Below are 27,776 nucleotides of genomic sequence, written 5' to 3' on the forward strand. Positions count from 1 at the left end.
TAAACACAGACATGCCCTCGATTTAGTCAGCACTTTTGGCTTTAGTCAAGCTAATCTTCAAACTATTAATATACATGTTTCTGATCTTGCTGCTATCCTTTTTAATGTTCTTCCTGTGCATGTCGTCTCTAACCAGAGAGGCCATCAATGTTTTAGACCCATCACTTCCCAGACTGCTGAGCATTTCTTTTCAATTCATCAAGTTTTTCGTCAGCTTGATCAACCTGTTTGTCTTAATGTTTCACAGAAGAGAAGGTTTTTAAAATGTTGTATGGCAGTACCAGACACTGTAGCTCCTCTTAAACAATCAAAACCCTGTGTTGCTTCAATTAAACCTCCTCCTTGGATAAATGACCACGTGCAGACCAATAGAAGGGCTTGTAGACATGCTAAGCAGAAATTTAAAGCCTCCAAACTAAGGTGTGATCTTGTTATTATAAAGGATCTTTTAAAGGATTTTAACAGAACTGTCAAGGAGGCAAGATCTAATTACTTATCCCTAAGTTGCTTATTGAGACCATTAACTCCCTTATCAACCACTCTCCTGTCACTGTTGAAGTAGCTTCTATTGAGAGATGTGAATCTTTTCATTTCTTTTTTGATGATAAGGTTTTGAACATCAGAACCCAAATTGTGCCATCTCTGTTTACTTCACCATACAGAGAACTGTATCACACCTTCATTTTTTATCCAGTTTCCAGTCAGAGCTAATGAGGTCAATAAATGGCATGAATTCTTCCTCCTCTCCATTAGATGTTTTACCCCAAGGTATTTTAAACAGGTCTCTACCTTTTTAGCTTTAGATATTTAAACAGTCTTTAACAGTCCTTATCCTCACAAGTTGTCCATTCAGTTTTTAATATGGCTATTGTGCAACCTTTGCTGAAGACACCTAATCTTGTCACTATAATTTTTACAATATCAGGCCCATATCTACATTACCCTTTCTTTCCAAGGTACAGGAGAAAGTGGTATGTTCTCAGCTTTTATCCTTCCTAAAAGAACACTCACTCTTTGAAAAGCTTCAATGTGGCTTTCATTGTCATCATCGCACTTGTAGCACTAAAATTGCACTTCTGACGGTTGTTAATGACATTAAGATAAGATAAACCTTTAATCGTCCCACAGTGGGGAAATTGACATGAGAATTTAACATAAATAGTATTTGAAGATAAGTAGAAGAAGAAGAAGAATATAATAAGGTAAATATAATAAGATAAATATAAGGGATAGTGCAAATGTACAAAAAATAAGTGTGCAAATGTGTAAAAATAAGTAATATATAAAAGTAATACACAAAGTAAAGAGGAAGAAGTATGTACAGTCTTAAATATACCGTAAATTCTAGACTATAAGCCGTGACTTTTTTTCGACACTTCATGCCCCGCGGCTTATGCTTCGGTGCGTCTTATACGAGGATTTTACCTTCACCCTGGGGTGTGGAGGGCAGCGGCAGCGGGCAGTAATTCCCTATTGTTCCTGATGGTAGCTCCAAGTACCGTACTTAGGGAAATTCCTAGCCAAATGTTATGGTAATTTAAAAGTACTGTACTTGGAGCGTCCAGTTCATGCCGCGGTGCAGTGTAAAAAGAGCATCACACGATATTTTCAGTCATTTGTACTCACCCTCAAGACGGAGAGCAGAAGAAGGAACGCTTATGATGCAGCTTTCAAGTTAAAGGCAATCAATCTGGCGGTTAAAGATGGAAATAGAGCTGCAGCACATAAGTTTGGCATAAACGAATCGATGGTGAGACGCTGGAGGCGGCAACATGACGAACTGACCCAATGCAAAAAGACGACAAAAGCTTTCAGAGGTCATAATAGCAGATGGCCTGGACTTGAAAACGCTCTGGAAGACTGGGTCAACACGCGAGAATGGGCGGCCAAGGTGTTTCCGCCGTGCACCGCGGCTTATTTACTGGTGCGGCTTATACGTGTACAAAGTTGATTTTTTTCCCCTAAAATAAGCATCTGCGGCATATATAACGGTGCGCTCTATCGTCCGGAATTTACGGTATGTGTAGGTACAGTGATATTGCACTATGAAATTAGTCCTGGTGGGTGTTTGGTCTGCTGGTTCTACAGCTGCTGGTTGTAAACTCTAACAGCTGCAGGATGGAAGGACCTGCGATATCGCTCCTTCACCCACTTTGGGTGAAGGAGCGATATCGCAGGTGAACTCGGATGCTTGCTGTTGTACTGTCCTAGCATTGTTAGATGCAGTGAAGATGAGGTGGGGTAACCCCTGGACAGGTCTTCCAATCTATTGCAGGGCCGACATTTATAGACAGACAACATGATCGAAGCGAAGTAAAATCTGGTCAACTGGACGTAAGTTTATCTTGAAGACGTTTCACCTCTCATCCGAGAGGCTTCTTCAGTTCTAGTGAAGAGTGTGGAAACTCCAGCTTATAAACCTATGTGCGAGTGGTCAGTGCTATTGTGGTGGAAACGACCCTCCCGAGACTCACCTGGCCTCCCCAAACGACGGTCGTTGTGAGGTGTCAGGGAGTTTCAGGGGTGGTCGTTAGGGAGTTTCACCGACCACTCAGATGCTAATGGGCTGTGCTGGCAGCAGCCGTTCCACATGGGTCTTTCAGCTGAGCTCTTTGGGGAAGCTTTGAAAGGACTTGGTTGTAAATAGGTGAAAGGAAATGTCGCAGTCTACCTCCTCTGTTCAAAGATGGTTTCTCTATCTTGACGTGGATGGCTTCTCGGTGAAACTCCCTAACGACCACCCCTGAAACTCCCTGACACCTCACAACGACCGTCGTTTGGAGAGGCCACAAATAGCCACAATTACAATACTACTAATATACTACTGTGAAAGATTTAAGCCAATATTTGATTTACTCATCATTTACAGCTTTTATCAACTGTGATCTGCATGAGTCCAGGGTACACAGACAGCTCCTGAGTCTGAATATTAAACAACAAAAATAGTAACAGAAACAGAGCATAAATATACAGAGCTGCAGTCTATCTTCTGACAGAACCCTATGGCACCCATTGCAAAATGAATATTAAAAAGTCTTACAGTGGAGAAATGTGAACAGCGTCAGTGTGCTCAAAAACACACCAGAGTCCAGTTCACTAGCATAAAATTTTACCTGCAAATAACAGTGTGTGGACACCAAAACTACAACTCAAACTCCTTGAACCAGCGGTGTTCAAAATAAACACAACAAACTAAGATGGCAATGAATGTTCCAAAAACATATTCTGTCATATGAAAGTCATAGGTCTACCTTATATGAACTAAATCTGACCTAAGTCAAAGCCAGCTTGTAAATTTTTGTTTGTTGTTTTGTCTTTCTGGGTCAGGGAGCCGGAGGATGGGCTGACATAAAATGGGTCTTAAGAGACCAAAATGCTGCATCAGCTGGTGGAGACCACAGGAAAGGAGGAGGGTAGGGTAATGAGAGACACTGCAATTGTGACCTCTATAGCCTCAGATGAACCTCTGTTAGAAATTAGCAAACCTGAGGAAATGTTAAAAATTGCTAAAAAAAAAAGAAAAAAAAAGCTCAGCAAATACCAGCAAACACGTAGGCAAGATCCATCTGGATGTTCCCCCTCCCTACAATGTAGCGCAGGAAGTAGACAGAAGCAGAGTGTTGAAGCTGAGAAATGTGAGTTCCAAAGAGTGAGTCCCCCAGCAGCCACTTAGGGCTGGCTAGACATGATGGACCTGTATGGAGGTTATTCCCTATCTTGATTCAAGAGCATAACATATTGATCTGAGAGCATTATTTATTGATTTCACATTCAGATTTTTTGATTTTGTCTCTAAACACTCTGCTTTGCACTCAAATTTGCTCGGCTTGTGCTCAAAGTTTGTGCTCACACATGATTATAATGCTGCTTGTGCAAATTTCCTGTGTTCAAGCTCTTCCTCTTGCACTGGGGAAACTTGAGCTCTTGGACCTCGTGGAAGTTGATGGCGAAGTTGGCACCAGTTCTTTCTCCTGGACTCAGCCTCAGCAGTCCACCAGCAGAATCAGGACCTTGGGAAGCTTCTCCAAACACCTCATAAAGTTCTAACATTAAGGCTTGGAATGCGGAGAAGGCAAGGGTGTGTCAGCCCCCCTTCAGCCAACATCAGCATTCTCTAAGGCAAAGTTGTAGGGCTGCAGAGTGGGCTCAAGTAGAGCGAGAGCTGCTCAGGACTCTGGTGAAGTAAGGACAGGAATTGGAGGTGCAGAGGCCTAGAGAAGAGTAGCAGTTAAGGCTTGGACCCCTCTCATACATACTTGCAGGTGTAATTGCTACTTTGTAATCTCTTCCTTCTTGGATCTTTGTTTTCTTTCTTCATATCATTGTGTGCTCTCCTTTCCCCCCCTAGCTGTGCTCTCCCACTGGTTTCTTGTTGTTTTTCATTATTTGAGTCATGCTAAAGCATGACATGATACATTAGCAAGCTAAAGAAAGTTAGGATAACCTAGCTTAAATATTATCTACCTTGCTAAACTATTTAACCAAGTCAGTCACGGCACCGTTAATGATGTAACAGTAACGTTACAGTAACTCAAAGTAATATTACGCTCACTCAGGCATGGTACCTGCATGGTACCAGACTAGATAAGACTGGTGCAAATTAGGATAATGCTTCATCATTGTGCACAAACTGTTTTGCACTGCATTTATTTTCACCAGCACACAGACTCTGTTTTTTTTTTCAACTTATGGCACTGAAGAGGAGAAAGCATTTCTAGTCAAAGTTATAACTTCTTGGAAGGAAGAAAATGTGAACGCACGTTGAGATATTGCACTTTTACTGTATATATCAGTACTACTACTATATATCCTATTTTATCATCATAAATATGAAACTATTTTATAATTCTGATTTTCATTCTGTTTTACCATACACAGGTACAACTGCATCAATGCATACTGGCTGTTTGTGACTCAAATTTCCCTGCAGAACTGCACACTTTGGAATTCACTTTCTGCTGCAGTGCCATTTTCATTCCTGCTGCATTGCTTTAGTTTTTTTTTTTCTAGTAACACCAATCTCATTTATCAAACGTGACATGGAGGGGTTTTCATAAGACCTACTTGGTGTAAAGTTCAGCTTATTCAGCTAAGAAAAAGAAGTGAAAAACACCCTGGCAGCAATTTCAAAGCACTGTCAAATTCTTGTTAATAACCCCCATAGCTAATTCAGCTCACCGTGGTTTCTTGCCCGAACCCCCACCTCTCTCTCTCTCTCTCTCTCTCTCGCTCTCTCTCTCTCTCTCTCTCTCTGTTAGTTAGGTCTAAACCCTGTTCCAGGCCTCCAAAAGATTAATAATTTCAGTTAAGGGATAAGTGACATCATTAAATTAACCGCTAATTAACAATGTTTTTTTAGTGGTCTGAACAGTCTCTTACATCCCTCCTCAGTCTGATAGCAGCTATGAAGCTGCTTCCAACAAATATACTTGGTCATTTCAACAAAGACACTTCCTCCTCAAAAAAAAAACAGGAGCTAATGGACTATTTAGTGCAACAAAGACAAGTTTTAGACATTCTGGCAGGGATGCAAAGATAAAGATGAAAAATAAGTATTGTGGTGAGAACTTGCACACTATTTACACTTAAAGGAACAATAGAAAATATAGGAATAGGAAAAAAAATAAACATATGCTGGGTTCATAACATAGATTTTAAATAGTGTAATACAATTCACATTAGTCCCCTGCTAAGCATTTATTGTCATTCCCAGAATAATAGTTGTAATCTTGCACATCAATCGATCAAATATAAAATGATAGTCCACTTGAAATAAGTAAAATAATAAACGCCACAGATAGCATGCAATCTGATGAATTATAGGAGAGGCTGCAGGCTTGTGCTTGGGTTGAAGTCTACCTATGAACCTAAGCTTTCCCTTTGTTAGCTTCCTCAAAATGGAGTTTTATGTTTCTGATTAGGTTTGTTGTGGCGCCTTTGCAATTCATTTTGCCCTTACATGTTTATAAATTGTGGGATTTACTTCCTCATGCCTCACAGTGAAGAACTTCCAAATAGACTCTGAAATTTCACCATTAATGGCTCAGACCCATCATGTTGATCCTCCTGAAAGCTTTGTTAACTTGCTCAGATTCTGTTGATATGGTTGTTGTTTTTTTATTTTTGTGCTTCTATCACAAGCATGTAGACCACATCTTTATATTGTGTCCCGTTCAGGTCTGTTTTTGTAATTGGAAGCCTTTGCATGTTGTTGGAGTCTGTTCCTCCTCGAGACTTATGGTGAGCATTTTACGTCGCTTGTAAATTGTACCTGTAATACAGTTGTTGTGTTATGTGAAGACTCTCTCAATCCTCCCTCAAGTGTACTGCTAATTTAATTGCTTTAAGCACCACATAGGTTTCTGTCACTTAAGTCTTTAATAGGACATTTCTCTGTAATTCCCCGTTCAATTTGTTGTATTTGCTGCAGGTCCGCTAGCTTACCTTAGCATATTAGCTATGGTTGCTCTCTCTTTCTGCCACTCCCCCCACCTCTCCCTCCCACTCCTGTTACATGTGCCAGATGTTTAGTTACTCCTCTGCCTCCTTTAGTGTTAACAGTATGTGTAATAAGTAAAGTTTTTTTGTTGTCCTGCAGGCAAGACTCAGTGAGTTAGAGTCCTGGCTCCGCACCATGAAGGCTAGCGCTAGTCCCTTAGCTTCAGGAGCTTCTCAGTCCACCTTAACCGTTGCGGAGCCACCTAGCCAAGCCACAGCTAGCAGCTCCCCCCCAGCTCCCAAGCAGCCAGGAACAAGCTAGTTCTGCTGGGTGACATCATGAGGGAAACCTAGACACAGTAAGCCTGTGTTTGCCCACCAACCCCTTCATGTTTCCAACTGCTTTTCCCCACTCAGCGACACACCTGCTGAGAGTAAAACTCAACATGTCATCTCTGTTACTCGCAGCCCCGCTGTGAAGCCAGCATTTGTCATTGGCAGCTCTGTTCTCCTGAATGTGAAGGTAGAGACTCAAGCGAGCATAAAGTGCATCCCAGGGGCCAGAGTGGGCAATGTTGAGGCTAATCTAAAGCTGCTGGCAAAGTGTAAGGTTAAATACAGTAAGATTGTAATACATGTCGGTGCGAATGACACTCAGCTTCGCCAGTTGGAATTAACTAAAGTTGACATGGCTTCAGGTGTGCAACTACGCTAAAACAATGTCGTACACCATAGTTTTCTCTGGCCTGCTGCCCAATTTTAGTAAGTGACGACATGTTGAGCTGCATGCGTTCATTCCATCGCTGGATGTCTAGGTGGTGCTTAGATAACAACGTGGCTTTTCTAGACAATTGTAGCTCCTTCTGGGGAAAGCCTGGTCTGATTCAGAGAGATGGCATCCATCCTACTTTGGATGGTGCATCTCTCTTATCTAGGAACATAGGGCAGTTTATTCGCCACACTAATCCCTGACAAGCACCCAGAGTTCAGACTGGCAGGCAGAGCTGCAGTTTAACACGCCCCTCTGTTCGTTCCTTCGTGTTGTCACCCAGCCTATAGAAACTGTGTCTGCCTCGAGACTGTATAAGCCTAAACCCAAATCTGGAGGAGTAATTTATAGCAATTTAGTGAAAATTAAATCCACTGCTCCAGCAAACCAACCCAATAAAACTATTAAAAGTGGTTTGCTAAATATTCAGTCTCTCCCATCCAAGTCTTTCCTAGTGAATGATTTAATTACAAATCACCTAACTAATGTGTTAGCACTTACTGAAACCTGGGTGCAGCAAGATGAATACATTAGTTTAAATGAATTTTCCCCTCCTAGTTACATTAACTACCATGTACCTCGTACCACTGGCAGAGGAGGAGGAGTAGCTGCAATTTACCAGTCAAATTGCACATTAACCCTCGACCTAATCCATCCATCGTCATCTTCCGCTTATTCCTACACATTGAGGGTCGCGGGGGGGCTGGAGCCTATCCCAGCGTCAACGCGAGAAGCGGGGTACACCCTGGACAGGTCGCCAGTCCAACATAGAGAGACGAACAACCATTCACACTCTCATTCATACCTACGGTCAATTTAGAGTATTCAATCAGCCTAGTCCCCAATTGCATGTTTTTGGACTGTGGGAGGAAGCTGGAGTACCCGGAGAGAACCCACGCAGACACGGGGAGAACATGCAAACTCCACACAGAAAGATCCTGTGCCCGAGCCGGGACTCGAACCCGGAACCTTCTTGCTGTGAGGCCACAGTGCTAACCACTGCACCACCGTGCAGCCCCCCTTGACCTAATAGTTCATTTAATTCATTTGAGAGCCTTACTGTCAACTTTTCCCACCCAGACTGGAAAGCAGAGAAACCACTCTTTCTTGCTGTGGTGTATCGTCCTCCTGCACATTATTCTGAGTTCTTAGAAGAATTCCCTGACTTTCTGTCAAACTTAGCATTGAGTTCAGACAAAGTCATTATAGTGGGTGACTTTCACATCCATGTGGACGTCAATGGTGATTGTCTGGCCACTGCGTTTAAGTCGCTTCTGGATTCAGTTGGCTTCTCTCAGAGGGTAAACAAAACCACTGACACTTTTAATCATATCCTTGATTTAATACTTACTAATGGAATAGAAGCTGACCGCATCACAGATCTTGTCGGATCCCTCCTTAATCATGTTTGAATTTACTTTAACAAATTATATCCTAGGGGGAAAAAATCCCGCTTCAGTAGAGGTTTATCTGACACTGCTGTTTCTAGATTTAAAGAGCTTATTCCAGCAGAGCTTGCTGCCATATCTTGTAACAATATAATGGGCAGTTATGCTGATTTCACCCCCCATGCAGGTAGACTATCTTGTGGATAGCACTGCAGCAGCACTCCTTGGGACACTTGATGCCGTAGCTCCCCTGAAAAAGGTTATCTACCAGAAAAGAAAAGGTCTCGAGTACAGCCCAAATTTGCGCGCTTTGAAACAGAAGACCAGACAGCTGGAAAGGAAGACACATTCCAGCCAGCATGAAGAAGACCATCAAGCCTGGAAGGATAGTGTATTAATATATAAAAAAAGAACTCCGTAATGCTAGAAGCGCTTACTACTCATCCTTAATAGAAAAGAATAAGAACAACCCCAGGTTCCTCTTCAACACCGTGGCCAGGCTAACCAAGAACCACAGTGCTGTTGAGCCATGCATCCCCCCAACTCTCAGCAGTAACAACTTCCTATCTTTCTTTACTGAAAAGATTGTGAATATCAGAACAAAGATTGTCACTAATGGAGCACAGATTACAGTGCGCATAGGAGCACCTCCCAGACTTGGTGCATACTTGGACAGCTTCTCCCCCATCCACCTGTGAGACTTAACTTCTGCAATTACTTCGTCCAAGTCAGCCACTTGTCTGCTTGATCCCTTCCCTACTGAAGGATGCCTTCCCCTTAGTCAACACTTCCATATTAAACCAAATCAATCTTTCCCTAGTCACAGGTTACATGTCACAGGCCTTTAAGGTGGCTATCATTAACCCTTTACTTATAAAACCTTCTCTTGACCCAGATGTATTCGCTAACTATAGGATTATATCCAACCTCCTCTACATCTCCAAGATCCTTGAGAAGGTTGTCCTGGAGCAGCTACACAAACATCTGCACAGCAACAAGCTCTTTGAAGCCTTCCAATCTGGATTCAGAGAACACCATAGCACTGAAACAGCACTGGTCAAAGTCTCTAATGAGCTTCTTATACCTTCAGACAGAGGACTTGTCTCTGTACGTGTTCTTTTGGACCTCAGTGCTGCATTTGACACCATCGACCACAGCATCCTGCTACAGAGACTAGACCATGATATTGGGATTAAAGGAACTGCCCTAAAATGGTTTAAGTCCTACTTATCAGATAGGTTTCAGTTTGTTCATGTTAATAATGACTATTCAGAGTACAGCAGAGTTACATATGGTGTACCACAGGGTTCAGTTTTAGGACCAATTCTCTTCATTCTTTACATGCTCCCATTAGGTGACTTAATCAGGAGGCACTCAATCAACTTTCATTGTTATGCGAATGATACGCAACTGTACTTGTCAATGGAGCCAGATGACAGAAGCCTGCTCACCAATCTGCAAGACTGCCAGAAAAATGTTAAATCCTGGATGTCTTATAACTTCTTACTACTGAATTCAGATCAAACTGAGGTCATTGTTTTTGGACCAAAACACCTCAGGGACATGCTCTGTAATCAGATTGCTACTCTAGATGGCATCACCTTGACCCTGAGTACAACCACAAGGAAACTTGGACCACTTTAGCTTCTCTCCACTGGCTTCCTGTAGGATTTAGAATGGACTTCAAAATCCTTCTGCTGACTTATAAGGCTCTTAATGATAAAGCTCCATCCTATCTGAAACAGCTAATTATCCCTTACTATCCTACCAGAGCACTCCGCTCCCAGAATGCAGGTCTATAAGTGACTCCCAGTATCTCTAAGAACAGGCTGGGAGGTACAGTAGAGCTTTCAGTTACCGGGCTCCTTTTCTGTGAAACCAGCTCTCTCCATGGGTCAGAGAGACAGACACTCTTAACTACATTTAAGTCTAGGCCTCCTCTGTTACTCACCCTGAGGTTTCTCAGATTTTTCCTGTTGTAAGGGTTTTCATGGAGTTTTACAGAGGATGTTGTTATGATGCCATGTAAAGCCCTTTGAGACAAACTGTTTGTGAAAACGGGCTGTACAATTAAAATTGCCTTGCCTTGCCAATTGCCTTGTTGTTGTTGTTTTTTTAAGATTGACCAGATATTTCATGCCATTTGCGTGGAGATTTTCTATCTGGTCCAATCTGCTCCATGCACACTGATACACCCTCCATCAAAAACAGATTTGCTATCCATCCATCCATCTCTTTGTTCCTACCAAAGGTCACAGGGGGACTGGAGCTTATCCCAGCGGCTACGGGTGAGAGGCAGGGTACACCCTGGACAGGTCGCCAGTCCATCGCAGGGCCAACACGTAAAGACTAACAACCATTCACACTCACATTCATACCTATGGTCAATTTCGAGTATTCAATCAGCCTAGTCCCCAATTGCATGTCTTTGGATGGGCCAAATGACGGAAAGAACGAGTCGCTGTGTTCGCTCCTCCTTTACTGAACGATCAAAGTGATATAAAGCACCGTTTTCCTCAGTAAACCTGCGCAAGCATAACTACGTCATAACCTTGCAACACTGCTAGCGCTCTGAAAGATTTCCTCTCCATTTCAAATGCATGTTTGCAATTTTAACTTCCTAAACAATGCAAGCTAAACGTATGACTAAATTCAACACTGCACAATCACTAAATGCAATAACTACAATAATCAACTGGCTTAAATCTAAATTTAAATAACAATATAGAAAATGGCACTAACAGGACCTCAAGGTGGAGGTCAAGCGGCGTACAGCTGCCCTCCAGAGGAGTGCAGGCCAGACAGGTTGAGGTCAGGGAGAGGGGCACCTGACGGAATTTGAGCAGCAAGTGGCGGCAGTCACGGGCAGCACCTCTGTGAGGGGGATTGTCGCCGCCACCCATGCTGACTCAGAGAGCCTGGAGGATAAGTGGCAACTCCATTTCTTACGCAACATTTCCACATGCTTTGCCACAGATGTAAAGGCAACAAATACACAGAATCAGCCATTTAAATAAACCAATATGTTGAGTAGAAATTGATCCATCAGCCATGCCGCAGATGTGCAGCACACCTGCCGGCTCCCGCACCAGCCCGTCCGCCGGCTCAGTCATCCGCAAGACCCGTGGCATTCGGGCCAGCCCATCCTCACACAGGCGGTACTGCAGTCGCAGGACATAATGGGGAACAATGAGCCTGAACCGCCTGATAAATGTTCTGGAACGTTTCACGGACAAAATAAATTAATCCGGCTTCATGAATCATGTAGTAGCTTCTTACCCATTCAAATTGTGGAAATGAAATTCTGGCGTGTGAGGACGGCTGCCCAGCTGGGATTGGCGTCCATCCCTCCAGCCTCTGTGCATCGATGATCTGCACATCGATGGAGTGGAAACCCTTACGATGAATGTAAGCATATTCCTCATGGGATGGCACTTTTATGGCAACATGGGTGCTGTCAGTGGCTCCGATTACATTTGAGAATCCGGCTATTGCTGCAAATTGCGCTTTAATATTAGCCTGTTCAATGATCAGGTCCATCACCCAGGGCATGGCCCGGTTGAGGGTCGACTGACTCACCCTGGAACATATGTGCGGTTATCAAATAATGTGAGTTACCAAACACCACACAACGGACCAAAGTGAAGTTAACGCGAGAATCAGTTTTCCGCCAACTTCTACGGTACCTCCGGAGTTGGCATGAAACAGCGCAAGAAACGACCAACATTTCACATTGATACATCTGAACGTGAGCGTTGATCCTGGCGTACACACGTTTTTCTTGTGTAAACCACGTTGATACATGAGGCCCCAGATGCCCGAACCACCTCAACTGACTCCTCTCAACATGAAGGAGCAGCGGCTCTACTCTGAGCACCTCTCAGATGACTGAGCTTCTCACCCTATCCCTAAGGGAGAGCCCAGCCACCCTGCGAAGGAAACTCATTTTGGCTGCTTGAATTCGCGATCTTATTCTTTCGGTCATTACCCAAAGCTCATGACCATAGGTGAGGGTTGAAATGGAGATTGAACGGTAAATTGAGAGCCTCGTCTTTTGGCTAACCTCCCTCTTTACCACAACAGACTGGTTAAGCACCTGCATCACTGCAGATGCCGCCCCAATTTGCCTTTCAATCTCCCGCTCCATCCTACCTTGACTCGTGAACAAGACCCTGAGATACTTAAACTCCTCCACCTGAGGTAGGACCTCCCCCCCAACCCGGAGTGGGCAAACCACCCTTTTCCGGCTGAGGACCATGGTCTTACACTGGGAGGGGATGATTCTCATCCCAGCCACTTCACATTTGGCTGCGAACTGTCCCAGCAAGAGCTGTAGGTCACGGCCTGATGGAGCTAAGAGGACCACATCATCTGGAAAAAGCAGAGACAACATCCTCCCGCCACCAAATTCGACTTCCTCCTCCATGCGGCTGAGCCTAGAATTCTGTCCTTAAAGGTTATGAACAGAACCGGTGACAAAGGGCCACCTTGGCGGAGTCCAACCCTCACTGGGAACAAGTCCGACTTACTGCCAGAAACGCGAGCCAGACTCACTCTTCCAGTAGACAGACTGACTGGCCCTTTTTAAGGGACCATCCACCCCACACTCCCCGAGTACCCTCCACAGGGTGCTCCTGGGAACACGGTCATAAGCCTTCTCCAGATCCACAAAACACATGTGGACTGGTTGGGCAAACTCCCATGCCACCTCCAGCACCCTAGCGAGTGTGAAGAGCTGATCTGTGGCTCGATGACCAGGATGAAAACCACACTGCTCCTCCTCAATCTGAGGTTCAGCCATTGCCCTGACCCTCCTCTCCAGTACCTTGGCATAAACCTTTCATGGAAGGCTTAGGAGTGTGATCCCACAATAGTTGGAACACACCCTCTGGTCCCCTCTCTTAAAGATGAGGACCCCCACCCCAGTCTGCCACTCCAAAGGCACTGCCCCCAATGTCCACACAATGTTGCAGAGACGTGTCAACCAAGACAGCCCCACAAGATCCAGAGCCTTGAGATATCCAGGGTGGAGCTCATCCACCCCGGTGATCTGCCACTGCAGAGATTGGACAACACCCCCAACCACCCAACCACTCACCTGTTTCCTCCATGGAATATGTGTAGGTGGGATTGAGGAGTTCCTCAAAGTATTCCTTCCACCACCCTATTATCTCCCCAGTTGACATCAGCAGCCTCCCATCCCCACTGTAAACAGTGTGGCCAAGTTGCTGCCTTCCCCCCCTGAGGTTTGCCAGAACCATTTTGGAGAAGACCAATTGTCATTCTCCATGGCCTCACTGAACTCCTCCCACACACGAGTGTTTGCCTTGCCGACCGCCATGTCTGCGCACCGCTTGGCCTGTCGATACCAGCTGACTAATTCTAGAGACCCTCAGGCCAATCACGCCCTGTAAGCCTCCTTCTTCAGCCTGAGGGCTCCCCTCACCTCTGGTGTCCACCAGTGGGTTCGGGGATTACCACTGTGACCGGGCCCCAGCAGCCTTACAGCCACAGCTCACAACAGCCGCCTCAACAATGGCAGAGTGGAACATGGCCTATTTGGACTCAATGTCCCCCACCGCCCCTGGGATGTGGTCAAAGCTCTGCTGGAGTTGGGAGTTAAAGGTCATTCTGACAGGTTCTTCCGCCAGGTGGTCCCAGCAAACCCTCACTACTCGTTTGGGCCTGCCAGGTCTGCGTGGCGTCTTCCCCAGCTCACCTCCTCCTCTTCAACCAAGTGTCCAGAACATGTGGTCAAAGGTCAGATGGTATGACTATAAAATTGATCATAGACCTTCGACCTAGGATGTCCTGGTTCCACGTGCACCAGTGGGTATCCTTATGTTCAAACATGGCATTAGTTATGGACAAACTGCGACTTCCACAGAAGTCCAAGAACTGGAAGTCACATCGGGCCTGCCGTTCCTCTCCATCACGCCTCTCCAGGTCATGCTGTCATTGCCCACATGAGCATTGAAGTCCAACAGTAGGACAATGGAGTCCCCAGTCGGGGTGCCATCCAGCACCCTTCCCAACGACTTCAAAAAGGGTGGGTATTCTGATCTGCTGTCTGGTCTGTAAGCAGAGACCACAGTCAGGACCCGTTCCCCGACCTGAGGGTGCAGGGAAGCAACCCTTTCGTCCCCCGGGGTAAACCCCAACTTACAGGCAGAGAGTCTGGGGGCTATCAAAAAGCCCACCCCGGCCCTCCGCCTCTCATGCGGAGGAACAGCAGCGAAGAAGAGAGTCCAACCCCTCTCAAGGACTTGGGTTCTAGACCCAGAGCTATGTGTCGAGGTGAGGCCGACTATATCTCGCCAGTAACACTCAGCCTCTTCCACCAGCTCCGGCTCCTTCCCCACCAGAAAAGTGACGTTCCACGTTTCAAAAGCCAGCTTCCATGCCTGGGACTCAGACAGCCAAGGCCCCCGCCTTGGACTGCTGCCCAAAATCCATTGTACCGGACCGTTCTGGTTCCTCCTATGGGTGGTGGGTCCATGGGAGGACGAATCCATCCAACCATTTCGGGCTGGGCCCTGCTGGGCCCCATGGGCTAAGGCCCGGCCATCAGGCGCTTGCCATCGGGCCCCTACCCCCGGCCTACCCATGGGCGGGGCCCCGGTGCCCCTCTGGGCTAGGTGCACAAATCCCTTGCTCTAACTTCCACGAAAGATCTGTTGAACCGTTCTTTGTGTGGCCCTTTGCTTAGGACCACTCTGCCTTGGGTGACCCCACAGGGGCAAAATACCCTGGACAGCAAAGCTCCTAGGTTCACTCGCGCACTCAAACTCCCCCACCACAGTAAGGTGACGGTTCCAGGGAGCCTTTATGTCCATTTTTACAATAAATTTTTAATCCTTGTTGATGTTTAATCCTTTACTATGATATGATATGATATGATTAGATTATTTATATCACATCCCTCAATTAATTGTTATCTCAACGACACAACCTGAGGAAGTAAAGAAGGACAAGAAGAGTAGAATACAAACAAAGTACAGTAATGCATCCACACAGACCAAAAACATAAAGGACATAAATTGCACCAAACAAACTAAAACAGTACAACTAACGGAGGACAGTGTCTCCAGAAAACAAGTGAGTTTTAAGCCTTGAAAGTCTGAAGGGAGTTTTCAGACTTGATGTTCAGGGGAGCACATTTTTGGCGCTTCAACATTGAAAGCTCAGTTTCCCTTTGTCACCAACTTTCACTTTAGGATGAATATTCAGGGAAGCAATTAAAAGCTTTCCATAAGACTAAAAACATTAAATGTGATCATTTCAGTTCTTTTTTTGGAGCAAAACACAATCTAGCTGGATTTGGGTTGAAGTAGAGAATGAAGCATGAGATGGAGCCTATAACAAGTTTAAAAGGAAATAAAAACATGGATGAACCATTCCTTTTATTAAACTCTGACAAAACTGAAGTTATTGTGCTGGGCCCAAAACTCCTTAGAAAAAAATAATCTGATGAGACAGGTACCCTGGATGGCATTACCCAGGCCCACACCACTATCGTAAGGAACCTAGGAGTTCTCTTTGATCAGGATCTGTCCTTTACCTCCCACATTAAGCAAATCCCTAGGACACCAGGCATATCCTGTATCAAAAAGATGCAGAAAAATTAGTCCATGCTTTTATCACTTCCAGGATGGAATATGACAATTCCCTCCTTTCAGGCTGCACCAATAAGTCCATTAAAACTCCAGCTGGTCCAAAACGCTGCTGCCCACGTGTTGACGAGAACTGGTGGAAGAGACCATGTCTCTCCTGTACTGGCTTTACTTTATATGCTCCCTGACAAATTCAGAATAGAATTTAACATTCTTCTTCTAACATACAAAGTTCTCAACAATCAGGCACCTTCATATCTGACAGAGATCATAGTCTCCTATTATCCAGCTAGAACCACTTGCTCCCAGGATGCAGGGTTACTTGTTGTTCCTAGAGTGTCTTATGGCAGACGAAGAGCCAGAGCCTTCAGCTATCAAGCTTTCCTCCCGTGGAACTGTTTCAGTCCAGGATGCAGTCACCCTTTCTATGTTTAAGAGCAGACTTAAGACCTTCCTTTTTGATCAAGTTTATAGTTAGGGCTGCTTAGGCTAGTCCTTAGATATGCCTAGACTGCTGGGGGATCTCCAATGGGGCACTGGGCTTCTCCCTCGTCCTCTCTTTTCTCTGTCCTCCTGTATGTGTTATACATAAATCATAGTCAAATGTGTTACTAACTCGTCTTCTTCTCCAGAGCCTTCGAGCGCCCCACATCCCAGATCCTAGGTGCTGCTGGAGGAGGCTACAAACCTGAAGATGCTCAAGCAGCCACCATTAGCACCACCTGTTCACGTACCTGTCTGTCCATCAGTCTCTTCCCTTTCTCTCCCTCTTTATTGCTGTCCCTCTCTTTCCCTCTGTATATCTGTCTTCCTCCATTATCTGTCTTTATCTCTGCCCCACCCCCCTGCTCTCTATACCCCCAACTGGTCAAGCAGAGGCCGTCCCCATTGAGCATGGATCTGCTCGATGTTCCTACTTGTTAAAAGGAAGGTTTTTGTTGCTGCTGTTGCCTGATGTGCTTGCTCATGGGGAATTTTTGGGTGTAAATTCATTGAAGGAGTGAGGTACTAGACCTGCTCTATTTGTAAAGTGTCATGAGATAACTTTTGTTGTGATTTGGTGCTATATATATATATATATATAAAATTGACTTGACCAAACTTGACTTGAAAAGGGGGGAAAACACAAAACAGAGCCCTTAAATTATACAAATTTTGGAGAAACTGATTTGAGACTGAAAACAAAGGAATTTTACATTTGCTATTGAATGAGGTCAAGCATGACAAGATCCTGACAGACATACCTTTCAAATGAAAGAGGACAATAATTTTATTTTCACATGGACATATGGTTTTTAAACTTGGTTAACAAACCCCTGTTTTTGGTTCACTGTTAAGTCAGATGTTGGTCTTAAATAATTCAAACGGCATGAGTCAAATCACAATCTTGACATGATGTGAATCCCAAAGTCCTGATATTAGTGCTCTGGATGTCATGTCTATGGCCTCCAGTAGTACTGTAGCACAGGAGCTATATTTGATCAGAGTTTGTCCTTCAGTTTCCACATCAAAGAAATTTCTAGGACTGCCTTTTTCCATAAATCTCTAAAATTAGAAACATTCTGTATCAAGGTGATGCTGAAAACTAAGTCAATGCATTTGTGACTTCTAGGCTGGACTATTGTAACTCTTTATCAGGCTGCAATAACAAGTCGTTAAAGATTCAGGAACTAGGAAGCAAGACCATATCACACCCGTCTTAGCTTTGCAGCACTGGTTTGAGGTAAAATCCAGAATAAAGTTCAAAATCCTTCTCCTCACTTTTAAAGCTCTTAATGGTCAGGCTCCATCATTTCTGAAAGAGCTAATAATTTCTTATGAACCGACCAGAACACCATGCCCACAGCATGCAGGTCTACTTGTAGTTCCTAGTGTCTCTAAAATTAGAATGGGAGGTAGAGCCTTCAAGTTTTCAGGCTCCACTCCTGTGGAACCATCTTCTAGTTTCAGTCTGGGGGGCAGACACCTTATCTACATTTAAGAGTAGGCTTAAAACCTTCCTTTTTGATAAAGCTTATAGTTAGGGCCGGTCAGGCTTATCCTGGAACAGCTTAAACCCTAACCCCTAACAGCTCCTAGTTTATGCTGCTATAGACTTAGACTACCGGGGGACTCCCATGATACACTCAGCTTTCTCCTCTCCTCCTCTCTGTTTTTATCCATCTTTATTCACAACATTCACATGTATCAATGCATCCATTAACCCAAACTTCTTCCCAGGAGTTGTCTGGGCTCTCTCGCCATGCAGGTCACCTGGGGCTGTAGACGTTGGGTTGATCACTTCCTGTCCTGGACCAACTACTCTCTTGCCCTTGTTTCTCTCTCATTTCTACCCCTCCATCTCTCTCTCACTCTCCTCTCCACCCACAGGCCCATCTCTCTCCTCTCCCTCTTAACCCCAACAGGTCGAGGCGGAGGGCTGCCCACTCTGAGCCCAGTTCCACCTGAGGTTTCTTCTTGTTAGAAGGGAGTTTTTTTCTCGCCACCATCAGCAAGTGCTTGCTAATGTGGGAATGTTGGACCTCTTTCATCTGAGATAAAGAGTAAGGTTCTAGACCTGCTCTTTGTGTAAAGTGCCTTGAGATGACTTTTGTTGCGATTTGGCACTATATTCATAAAGATTGATTGATTGACTATGTCAGCACCAAGGGCAACATGACTTAAGTGTTGGAAAGGGTAAAAGATATTTTTCATTCAGGTTCTGCTTGCAATGAAAAACAACTGAATATGCTGTTAAGATTTAACCACCAGTAAATTTCTGCATCAACTAATTTAATGTTCTTAAATCTGGCATATCATGTGAAAGCCAAAGGAACATAACACCCTTAAGAACTACAGGTCTGAGTATTTGCCTGTAGAATTATGTCCAACTGCTGAGAAAATGGCAGCAACATCAAAGTCCAGCACAATGTGAACTGGATCCTTGTCCAAATATTTCATCTGACACAACTGATGCCAGGAGTGAAGGTTTTATTGCACAACAGATAAACTTGGGCAGCCAGCCAGCTGCTAATCATTTGCACTCCAAGCAGCACAGCTCTGTCTGCCAACATCATATTTCTTGTTTATTTTAGATGGACAGCTTGCAGATAATGATAACAGGAGATGATACTACAGTGAGCTGTGCAGTCTGGTGAAATGGATTTCCAGCTCACAAACAGCACGCTTGGAACTGATGAACAGGAACTGGAGTTATAATGTATACACCATCTGCATTCTAAATATATTTTTCACCAAAAGCTGTATAAGGGTGCAGCATGAGCAAAGGGAAAAAAAAAGGGACCAAGGTCTGTTTATGTGCAAAACTACACAATGTTGTCTATTGTGGCCAGCATCTTCTGCACAAGTTTGTTGCATATTAATAAATGCCATCCAGTGAATTTATTTAAAAGTTATTATAGTCATTATTTCATTACACAGTCTAATACTTGAATTAAAAAAAACATTACTGAAAAAAATTTATTTGAAAGAGTACTATGGTCAAAAGCGGAACATGTTGGATTTATTTAATTCGATAGTGGACATTGCTCGCACACAGATGTTTTGCTTTGGCAGCAACTTAAACTATTGGGTTAAATAAACACAAGTTATTCATAATCAATAAACCTGTGTATTTTGTGGTGATACAATGTGTTTAAAATGTGTTTTGATAAAGTAAAGTGAGCTCTTGGAACATTTTAATCCTTTACAATTTCATCACTTTATTCCAGCACTATTCAATAACTGCAACTGCAATTAACTTAAAATTTTAAATACATGCTATTTTCATGTTACATTTTGTATTATATTCTAATATCAATTCCAAAATTTTTCATGAAGGCCTTGAAACAGATGTTTATGTTCTTCTTTTTCAAGATGGTTGCCTGTAACCACTGGTAACCTTTCAAAACAAAATATCTAATTTCACTGCAGTGACAGTAGGTAGAGAACTGAACCGACATGACTGTTTTACTGTAACACAAATCAACAGTTAATAATATCAGTTATTCAGTGTTTTTATCAACTTAATCACAGCATAGAAATTTGACCATTTCTTTTGTAAAATGTTTCAGGCAACCATCTTGGAAGATAAAATACAAAAGTTCTGTTCAAGGCCTCTATGGTCAAGATTAAATTAAATAACAATTGTAATTGTAAACAATTTGATGTAACTATATAACTGATTTGAAATGCAAAAACATCAGTTACCATTATCATTCCAGTAATCGTCTATTTTAATGTCTTATGTATTTCTATTGACTCAATCATTAACATTGCCCATTGATACCCCAATTAATAATAAAAATTAACAGTCCCTTGTCAAAACATTTATTCAAGAGCCACAGGATAAAAGCAATGCAGTAAGAGTAAAAAATTCCAACACTGAACTTATTGTGGCATCTTGATTCAAAACAGTATTCAAAATTCTTTACTGAATTAAACTAAATATCAGTTCTCCATCTTTTAGGTGTTATGAATAAAATGTCCTATAACTCCAACTATGAAATATATAGCAAGTGTATAGCAACATATACATGCTTTTTGAGGCAACTGCTTTTAAAATATGAAAGTGAAATCTACAGTAATTAACTTTCAAAATTATTAAAACCGTTCAAACATGACCTTCAGTCCAGCCATGAATTCATCCTGTACTGCCTCACGTGCACAACAACAGTGAGTTCTCCTTACAGGAGCAGTTTGTCTAAAAGCTTTGGGATTTTCTCAAGAGTTGATCATATCCAACTTTATTACCACCTTTTGAATCACCTCAAAAGTGTATGCTGAGCTGTGACGGATACTTCATGTTCAAAGAGTAAAAAAGTTTAAACAGCATGGCTGTTTCAACATGATGTGGGTACATTTTCCAGATCTTGAGGAAACACCACATCCTCGATGATGATGCCAAAATCAGCTGAGAGGGTCAAAAGCAGGGGGGGCTGGAGCCTAAGAGTTTAAAAAAAGAGAAGGGGATTACTGCCCCTTTCTTCCACGCAGAGAAAGTGCCAGAGAAGATAAGTTGACAGTCAAACTCCTTTCAGAAGTCAAGAAACGCAACAACAGAGAGACGATTATATTGAGGTATACTTGTGTCTTTATTATTCAATCAGTAAAACATTGCTTGAATCAAAAAAGTATTTTTTGTTGTGTATTAGCCCACTTTTCTTTCATCACATTCCTTAGGATGTCTGGAGTGACCCCCTCATGACACTTGGTTCTGAAAGAGGAGCAGAACAATCCCCTCTTGACCTTTCTAATGATAGTTCACCACTTACATCAACCAAGAACTTTTGCTTCCCCATTATCAAGATGTGTAGCAGTCTAGCATTCATTGTCTCCTGTCTACCATGACCCAGGAACTCATAATTCCAGTCAGGAGGGTTAGCCAAAGGGGGTTCTCACCTCTCTATAACTTCCACCCCCGCAGGATGCCATAAACATTCATCTGGCGGGAAAACCCAGGACCATTAAATTAAAGAAGCATTGCCTGATCATCACAAGACTGTTATATCTCTCTGGGTGTACGTGTGCTTAAACATTCCAATATTCCTACTGTTTAAGTCAATAAGAATGTTCATGTGATTGAAGGGTACTGTGTCACCGCTAAATCAAGTACAAGAGTAAGAATTTATCAATGCCCATGGAGGAAACCTGGACTCTGTATTAAGTGATGTCTCTGGCACAGAATTCCTCTTAACTTCGTCCATACACACACACACACACACACACACACACACACACACACACACACACACACACACATAAACAGACACTTATACTCAAATACACTCACACAGTTTTACACATACACAAACATGATGCTTAGGATGTTTCACTGTCTGTAGTTGTCATGTTTTCCTTGCCTCTTCACTGTCATTGTCCTAACTCTGACAAATCTTATTCTTATTATTGGTGCTCTATCATGGTGATGTATGATTGCTATCCGTTAATTCATTGATATCTGAGAATTATTAAGGACGGCAACGTGTGCTGATTGATTTGAAGTCGTTTTTTTCTTTGAATCATTTTGACACTGGCGGATGCTTCCTCATTGGCCAGCCTTTTTTGAGTGACAAGTGTCTACACCAATGACATCGTTCTAAAACCAGAAAGTCGGGCGCAAACCAAGGAGCAATCAGGTGGTGGACTTAAAGTACCAGTCTATGGTAAGTGCATAAAACAGTATTAAAATGATTGGTATCACATTTTTACCTTACTCTGTTATATACTGTATTTCCATTAAAAATAATGCTAGCTTACTGAGTTCACATTGTGCAATTTGTGTGATTGTCTTAGATATTTAACACCATCATAGTGTCAGGCAGGCTAGCAGGGTGCACTTACAGCTTGCCATAACCTTAGGTGACTTTGATGATGACATGCCGCTGGACAAACTTGTTAAGTACCTGTCAGACTTCCTTGACATCTGTGACACCATCTCTCCAGAAGTCTACACCATGGTGTCTTCTTGTCAGATCAAATACATACTAAATGTGATGCTGTCAGAGGTAGGTCAACAGCTTTTTGACTTAAATTTATTTTTATCTTCTGTTTAAACATATAGTGCAGTACATTTTCGTAAACATTTTTCTATAAAATATTTTTAAGTGTGGTCTTATAAAAATAAATAATAAAAATAATTGAACAAAGATGAAGGTGGAATAGAAGGGGAATAATAAACTGAGCAAACAAAAATAGGACAACACAAGCTAATTAAGTGAAAGAACCACTAAAATATGTGATGTGACAGTAGGATGAAGAAAAACTTGAAATGTTGCCTTTAACAAAAAAGATTAATCAGACACTCAGGAAAATGGAGGATTTAGGGACTTGGGTTTCATTTGTTAGTAGTTATTGTACAAGACACCAACAAACTGAAAAACTAGAGAGTCCAGCAGGAAAGAGTTTTAAAAAAAGTAAAGACTCATTGTAGAAGGCAGTTCATGCAAAATAGCCTGAAGCTGTGATGGTATGAAACCAGGTTTTTTTAGTGTATGACCCAAAAGCTGAGATCAGAGGCAGGTTGAAGGTGCCATCAAAAGGTATTTATTGAACAGGGGTGAATCTGAGCGGTGAATGAACATGAAGATGGTTGGCGTGGTGTGGGCTCGTGTTTTTGTAAATTGTATTTGTAGGAGATAAAATATACTATGTCTCATCTATACAATCCATATCTTCTCCTCCAGAGCCTTTGGGCTTCTCCACTCCCCAGATCCCTCGACTGATGCTGCTCCTGGAGGAGGCCACAGACCTGAAGAGGCTCAAGCTGCCACCTGATGCACCACCTGCTCATGTCCCTGTCTGTGCATCAGTCTCTTCCCTTTCTCTTCCCATGATCTCAGCCCCTCTCTTTCCTTCTGTATATCTCTCTTTGTCTCTGCCCTGCTCTCCTGCTCCCCCCCCCCCCCAAACCGGTCAAAGCAGACGTCCTTTCCCATTGATCCTGGAGCAGATGCACCAGATCCACCTTCCATAGGAAGTTTTTGGTCGCAGCTGTTGCAGGATGTGCTTGCCAATGGAGAATTCAATCCATCCATCCATTGTCTTCCGCTTATTCCTATTATTAAGGGTCGCGGGGGGGCTGGAACCTGGAACCTTCTTGCTCTGAAGCAACAGTGGTAACCACTGCAGCGCCATGCAGCCCTCGATGGAGAATTGTTGGGTGTAAAATTATTGAAGGGATGTGGTACGAGTCAAGTTAAGTTGTTTGTGTCAAAATGATTCAAAGACAAAAAATATCACTTTATCAAAGAAAAGATTTTCAATCAAAGAAAAAAATTTATTCATTTTATTGAGTCTCAAATATATTTCATGCATTCAAACACTTTCTTTTCTTTGATTGAAGAATTCTTTGGGGATTGTTTGTAGCAACTTTTTTTAATTGAATGTCCTAATGTCAAATGTCCAACAATAATATCGCCCAAACACAAAAAAAACATTACTCCAACCAAAAAAATTCAATCAAAAAACTGAAAGTGTTTTTTTTGTTGTTGTTGTTGAAAACATATGTTTTGATTGAAGCAACCTTTTATTGATTGAATAATAAAAACACAAATCTAGCTCCGTATAGTTGTCTCTCTGTTGTCGCGTTTCTTGCCGTCTGAAAGGAGTTTGACTGTCAAATTCTCTGGGGACTGGGCACTTTCTCCGAGTGGAAGAAAGGGGCAGTAATCCACTTTACCCCTCTTTGGTCTCTGAGCGTCAAAAGCAGGAGAACGTACTTCAAGACATTCTATTTTCCGGAGATGTGTGCGGTAGATTGACAACTTGTATTTGAGGCTCATCTTACATCCTTCATAGCCAGTGGGTGAGCCTTTTTCTTTTAAACATGGATGCTTCAGGATGAGTGCCTCTCCAACTTGATCAAACTTACTGCCTGTGAGATAGAATGGATGCTTGGCTACCTCCTGGCTCAACCCCTCGAATATGTCAGACTTTCACTTTGGATCAGCAGCATCCCATTTTCTTTGAAAGCTACGTGGGCCTTCTCCAGCTTAATTTCCGCATCTTATGTGAAATAGGAAACAGAACAAATCTATCCATGAAGCCTGTGATGAAGTAGACTCTGGAGATGAAAGAATCAAGGTGCTAACACCAGAACGGGATGAGGTGTCATCAGGAGCACTGGTTGACAGAGCAAAACAAAAAGGAAAAAAAAGGAAACACCTTGCTCACCTTGGTCTTGAGGTTGGCAGGATGTGTATACAACTTTGAGAAGTTAAGTTTAGAAACTCATTGCCAAAGAGTGCGTCCATGAACTGCAGTCTTTATCTTAATCTCCAGTTCAGCCACAGTTGAAGGCAGTCCAGCAGTAAATGACCCTCTGACCACTGTCTGGTCCAAGGGTAACTATGAGAATAGCTTGAGTTGTCATGGTGTCACTTCACTGTCTGTTGTGAAAGAATAATAAAATGTTGTATTGTATGTTGTTATTCATCAAATCTTATCTTTTACTGACTTAAAACACTAATACTTTTAAGAATCTGACAAATTAAATCAACATCAACTTTTTCAATGTGTATAAAAATTGAGTTAAAAACATAAACAAATAACACAAGTTAATGTGCCGGGGTTTGCCATGCACATTAGTACATCACAGCAGAGATGGCAATTTTTTTTTACATCATCTTCTGGTGTGTGGAAGTGGAAAGCAATGAGAGGAAGGGAGATGGGTAAAGAGAAGACAAAAGAAGAATGAGGATTAAAGAGATAAAGAGGGGAGGAGAGAAAGGAACAGATGGAACAAAGATGGAGAGAAGACAACAGGAGGCTAAGGAAGAATGAGATTGAGGGAGGGAGAGATGGGATAAGCACAAAGAGGTTGGGAAACGAGGAAAGAGATGAGAAGTTAGGAGCAGAAAAGGAGGAGTAAGATAAGCAGCAGAAGGGGGGAGGACAGAGAGCCCACAGCCATGTGTATTTATATATATATATATATATATATATATATATATATATATATATATATATATATATATACAAGCACAATAAGAATAATTAAAAAAAATTTTTTTTTTTAACAAGTTAAAAGCTTTCACTGGAATTGTGTGTCCATGAGGACCCTAGGCTTCCTTTTAAAGAGAGTATGCACCTATAGGCACAAATACTTTTAGATGATCTAAACTAAACATACAGATTGATCTCTTAAAAGGTCCCCATCCACACACCCCAAACAGACCCCCATTCTAGGTTGGGGACATACTGGACAGAGGAGGCCATTGGATATTCATCAACCAGTTCAGAGATTTCCACAACAGCAAATTCTCATGCTAGTAATGGATTCAGCTGAAAAGCTCGAAAATGCTCACATTACAATCATCACAGCAGTTTCAACACAAAAAATAGTCTCTGCTTCAAAATACATATTTGATGGATTTCCCCAACTTCAGGCAAGCCACTCTCAGAACCATAAGGCACTATTATACTTGGTCTGTAGTTTATTCCCTTGCTTCAAATGTTTTTTACAAGGTTTATATCAGAAACATCTGTTTAGAAACTTGAGCAACCTCTTCCTTCAAAACATCTAATGGGACAGTGGATACAACTGACAAATCCAGCACTGGTTTATCATTATTTGGAGGTGACAAGTGGTAACAAATCATTAACTGATATTTCAGAGACGAGCATCTTTTTAAAGCAACTGGTGCATTTCATGACTTTTTTTACAGAAACTGTGCTTTGCCTCTCACCAAATGGTCCAAAGTTCTGCCAGAGGCCCAAATAGTTGTATTAGTTGTGGATAATGTTCTATGTAGTGCTGTTTGGGCAGCGATTTTTTTTTTTTGTTCGGAAACACCTCTTCATATCTTTTGTTGTTGGTCCAAAATTTTGCTCTCAAGTCTCCCTTTGTGTTTCATGAAAGACTTGACACTGTGAACAGGGGCAACCACTAGCTCGACAATTTGTTTTACATCCAACAACACCTGCCATACTGGCTCATGTTCAAGAATCTTGGGACCAATTAGAAATAGGAGCATCTTATCAAGCTCCAGTTTTCATGGGAATTGCCCCCTATGGTTTTCCTCCTTGAAAAAATTGTGGAAAAATTGTGGCTTATTGGTTTTGTCTGTCCACTTGTATGGGAAATGCAGAATGGAACTGTTTATATCATCCAATATGATGTACTTGCAATATGAGGCAATGTGCTATATCAACAGGCACAATTCCTTCAAAAAGATCATGAGCAATGTTGGAGAGTACCCACTGACAACATGAAAATGAGACAGTGCTCCAGTAAAAAGACAGGCTCTTTTAACTCCAAAAAAAGCTACTGCCACCATCTAGGGCTGCTCTGACATGGGTTTAACATGCTTTTTTTGTTCTGAGGTTGAAAGTTCCTGACCTAGCCTCATACGATTGAATGTCCACAGCTGGTGCTGTCAAAAATGACAAAAGCAGGGGCCTGTAAAGCTCTCCACCAAGCCTGCTATTCCATGTGCTCAGGGTTCGAATTAAGGGGGGCTCAATGGGGCTTAGCTCCCATAGCTAAAGTCTCGGCACCAACAGATAAGACCCCCTGCAGGGGTTAGTGGCGTGACTGTGGGTTTTTTTTAGTCTGGTTCCTACTGCCCATAAATTGTTTCATGTGTATTTACTTTTTTAATTTTAATACAGCATTTAACTTCATAATATTTTCCCTCCCCATTCACTTCCATTTAGCGAGAGTGCTCCATTCAATGCAATGAAGCTTTATTGACACAATTTGTCAGACCACATTAGTGATAGCGAGCAGACGGAATGCCACCAAAAAGACTGCGACCAAAAGGGACAACAAGCCTTGAAAATATTGGCTTCACAAAAAAAATAAAACAAACAGCATCCAGCAAGGCGACAGCTGACAACACCAGCTACAGGCTGGGCACCAGTGCTGCTCCTGGACCCAAGAAGTTTTATACAGTTATTATGATTTACAAGCTGCTGCATGTTGAAGTATCAAAAAAGCAGTTTTTGATTTATATGTACAAAGACAGTTCAATAAATGTGCACAATCTTTGCTCTCATATATTTTGTCTCATTTGTACAATGAAATTGTATTTGATCAGATACAAAGAAGTAAATATCATGCCATTACATTTATATCAGAGGTGAGTG

General features: G+C 42.6%; 1 protein-coding gene across 4 annotated transcripts in view; it reads right to left on the minus strand.

Moving 5' to 3' along the window:
• LOC147242704 (leucine-rich repeat and fibronectin type-III domain-containing protein 2-like) overlaps positions 1–27,776 on the minus strand; it is a 147,422-nt gene that overhangs the window by 19,816 nt on the left and 99,830 nt on the right. The window lies entirely within an intron of this gene.

Source organism: Aulostomus chinensis, chromosome 20 (genome assembly GCF_037954235.1).
Source record: "Aulostomus chinensis isolate RoL2024-O1b breed Wild chromosome 20, RoL_Achi_v1.0, whole genome shotgun sequence".
NCBI classification, from domain to species: domain Eukaryota; kingdom Metazoa; phylum Chordata; class Actinopteri; order Syngnathiformes; family Aulostomidae; genus Aulostomus; species Aulostomus chinensis.